At 35.8% G+C, this 4,252-nt stretch overlaps 1 long non-coding RNA gene across 1 annotated transcript; it reads right to left on the bottom strand.

Annotated features, from left to right (window-relative positions):
* Positions 1–294: 294 nt before the first annotated feature.
* Positions 295–939, bottom strand: LOC105261579 (uncharacterized). Its single transcript, XR_009342043.1, has 3 exons — positions 803–939; positions 492–739; positions 295–430 (listed from the first exon to the last, which is right to left on the bottom strand). It is a non-coding gene; the product is annotated as an uncharacterized LOC105261579 (long non-coding RNA).
* Between the last annotated feature and the right edge of the window lie 3,313 nt (positions 940–4,252).

Below are 4,252 nucleotides of genomic sequence, written 5' to 3'. Positions count from 1 at the left end.
TAATAAGAAGACAAATTCGAGAACGTAGTGACCCCTTATCATTGTCAGAAAATGCGTAAGTATAATATGAAAATGCATGCAAGTGTGGTGTTTATAATTTTTGCAATTCATTGCGGATTCCGTCAACGATTTAGACTGACAAAAGATGCTTTTCGATATGTGTTATCTAGACTAGATTTCTCCGGACATATGTCATCGTCCATTCCGGCAGTTCTACAATTGGCATCAACTTTATCACTCTTGGCCAGTGGAAGTTTTCAGCACACTGTGGGTAATGATTTTCTTATAGGAATGAGCCAAAGCGCAACCTGCAGGGTTGTCCAGCGAGTCGCAAAAGAAATGGAACTAAAACTTTGTCCAGAACACATCAACTTTTCACCAGACCAGTCGGCTTTGTGTATGGAACATTTATGTACAAAGTTTCGGATTCCTGGAGGTAAGAATATATTGACTTTTTCGATTCTAAAATAAAATAATATATGCATTTTTACATTTTTTAGTAATTGGATGTGTAGATGGAACACATTTCGGATTGCAGAAACCCACCGAAAACGAACACATGTTCTTCAACCGAAAGGGATACCATAATTTGGTTGTCAACTGCTCCCACAAACAATTGGATGACGCTCTACCTTCTGGACAATTCGAAATTTTTCCTTTGGCAAGACCCGGGTGGTCAGACATAAAATCTGCCATAATTGCCTTTTGCTTAAAATTTATTTTGTTGCAATTCGTGCTCCTGTGAAATAAAAGGCTCAATTATATCCATTTTATTTATATAATTACATTTTTTAATACTTACATTTCGTTTTTCTTCTGTTTTGTTTTGGTCTCGACAGGTAGAATGTGGCGGGCAAAAACTCGAATAGTTTTATTCGACATATCGATAAATTTTATTCGATCACGGATACGGTAATCCAAAAATTCAAATTATCTGTCGAAACAACTCGATATCGAGTACGAGCATTAGGCCCCAGGTCAATTCTGACCCTTACGTAGGTGCCGATAGTAAATATATCCGATTTATATAGCGAAATATATACAATTTGTATATACAAAAGGAGGGGACGTTAGATAGAATGCTTATATCTCAAGAATGGCTGGACCGATGTTGACAAATTATATCAATTCAGAATGCTCTCTTGGCATAAAAGTGTATAATCTGAAAATTTTTTATTTTTTCATATTTTTTATCGCATGCGATTTTTTCAATTTGACTTAGAATATTGAAGTGTATATTTTGTATTATTTCTTCAACTTACAATACAGGTTGGGGTTATTATATACAGATTGCAATTATCGTCCGATCCGCATGAACATTTTCACAAAGGTAAGGTTTGACTCAGAAGGGCTAGGCCTATTGTTTTCAAAGATTTCCGCAATATATTTAGGGGTTGAACTGGACCAACAACTAAAAATGTTCCTGATTTTGCAGCAGTTATAAAGGTCACAAATAGAAACTAATGGACACGAAATCTCGCAAGAAGGTGGAGTTAGGGACAGCGGGCAGAATGAACCACTACTTTTGTGTGGAAATTTACCAACATCACTTACAGGCGGTATCCGAAATACACATAAGACGAACTTCTGACTTTTTATACTGTTTCGCTGACGTATAGAGCCAAATATCGTAGACAAGCATATTATATAGATGAGTCTAAACTTGGAGATACAGAGAGGCCTCTTACTTTCGCAAAATATTTAGGGTTTCGTGATTACACAATTGAAGCCAATCGACACGTCTGAGAAGAAAGTTAAGGACAGAGTAGAATTCTAGCCTTTTGGGTAACCATTGGATTATATTTAGCTGTAAAATGGACCACACCACTAAATGCAGGACGGTGTGCGTAAATATTGGGCAAATGTCTCTGGTGACATCATTTCAAAAGCGAAATCTTTCAAAATGGATTTGGACATAAGGGGGCTTCTAACATATTGTAGGGTATCACATGGTCGGCCCCGCACGACTATAGCCTTTGCTTACTTGTTTTTTTTTTTTCTTACCATTTATTGTACTGATTGATGGAAAACTTGCGAATTTTCGTACGAAAACATATAATATAATAAGATGGGACATTACATTGTTACTTTTCTTTAATAGATGGCGTTGGTAGTGGAAAAATATGTTATGTCACGATGTCGTGACATGGCATCATGTTATTCTTTAACAGATCTGACACAATTTAGTTGTTCTTGTTGATTTTTATCGATTCAATGTACAAGGAAATGCTCTGGAATAGATTTTTGGGAGCATGTCAATCATACCTGATATTTTTTCTGCGTATTTCCTCCATTTTCGGCGATATCGGAATAACATACCATCTACTACCTAATAGAAAAATTAAAGCCCATATGCATTTTGTCCAGTCTTTATAGTTTTATGTCTTTGTTTCGTATGACATATTCATTAATAAGGTCCTTTAATTTTATTATTATTTTTTTTTTTTTTGTACCAAAATTCAAAAGGATCTTATGTTTAATATGTCTGTTACAGACATTTGACAACCTATCATATAATAAACAATGAACAGATTCCGCCATTTGTAGGGTAACGACACACACTCGCTCCAAATATAGATAAATTGAAATACTCAAGTGAAAGAGAAATTCTCATGTCTAAAACAATAAATAAACATGAATAGACAGAAAATATTTTTTATTGTGAGGACTTATCTCTCTACTTTTACTTCTTCTTCTCCTTTCGTTTTCTTTTTCGTAATTTTTTCCATTAGGATTCGGTGCCGTTTTCCATTACGAAGTGGGTAATTTTTAAGTTTAAGTAACATGTGACCCATAAATAATGTTGAGAAAAACAAATGACCAAGAATTTAACACCACGACAAAATGTACCAAAGAAGGCAACAACAGAAACCTAAAAAGAAAAAAAACTCGACCACAAGGTCCTTGAGAATGACAAAACCGACACTGAAGACAACGAGGAAGACGAAGAAGAAGCTACGACATGAAGCAAAGCGACATGTGAGCTCTACCAAAAAAAAAAATCTTTCAGAGGCCAATTGTAAAACAATGAAGCCAACAGAAGAAAAACCACGAGGGAACTACTTCAAAGATAGCCACAAAAATTCAAGCACCATAAACTGTATGCTTTAAATTGAAATTTCTTATGAAGCCTTAAAGTAGGCTATATATTTCGAAAACCAAAAAAGAATATAGAACTGAATTGAATTCATAGTTATGCCTTGCAGTAAAACAAAATATTCATTTACTCTCTACCGTTTTGCCAGATAGATAATCATATTTTTCCTCCAATCCCTTAGCAAAGGAATTGGGAAATGCATTTGTTTTCCACACACACACACACACACGTGGCGCACTTTCCTTCCCGGGCCCATCGCGGGCTTTGTATGGGCTCCTTGTGCATTTACCATTTGAATGTGGCCAAGGTAAGCCATGGACTACATAAACCCTACATGCAGTGGGTCTAGGTGGGGGGTATTTGCGGCACAACGTAAATCCACATTTTGGTGTGCTACATTTGAATGCCGTTTCCGAAGAAGTGGAGGTGAATTCAATAAGCCTCAGTATTTATGAAACCAATTTAGCGTGGAGGAAAATAGCAAAAAAAAATATCTTCTTCTTTTGGCCGGAAAATGTTGGAAAAATTCCACTTCTTCCGCACACCCCCAGCCAACAATTGCTCATTGCGGCTACATTGTGGTGGAGCAACAGAGGCAAACAACGTCAAATCCACAAAACAATAATAATTTCTCTTTCTTCCCGTATTGTTTGTTGAGCCTTTGAGGTATTTCTTCTCCAATGCCCGAGCAATGTAACAAATTTTTGTTCAAGACATTTTTCCACTTTGCGGCCACTCAGCCATTCAGGTAAACCAAAGGAGAAGCAGAACACTTTGAATTCATTTCTTTGAGCCCTCCTTGCCTTGGATTTTTTTCTAACTCAAGAGAAATGGACTCAAAGACAAAGAAAGTACGACTTTCTTTAGAGTTGGCCACAAAGGTAATAAGCCATAATATGATGTTGTAAAAAAACAGGCAAAGGAAACCATGACAGCAAAACAATATTTTGTTCGGTAGGGCGAAAAAGAATTTGTGCTAAATTGTTTTGTTATTAACCGGAATGAAAGAGGGATGGAATGACAATAATGGTACACTTTTTTGAAGTAATTATTAAAATACTCGATTATGGTATCTATTCTATAAATATATTTTTTGAAAGCCACAATTATGAAGCCTTATAAAAATTCTTAAAAATTCCGAACCATTGGGAATGA

This window comes from Musca domestica, unplaced genomic scaffold, assembly GCF_030504385.1.
Source record: "Musca domestica strain aabys unplaced genomic scaffold, Musca_domestica.polishedcontigs.V.1.1 2, whole genome shotgun sequence".
Classification (NCBI taxonomy): domain Eukaryota; kingdom Metazoa; phylum Arthropoda; class Insecta; order Diptera; family Muscidae; genus Musca; species Musca domestica.
This window is presented reverse-complemented; position numbering and strand designations above follow the sequence as displayed.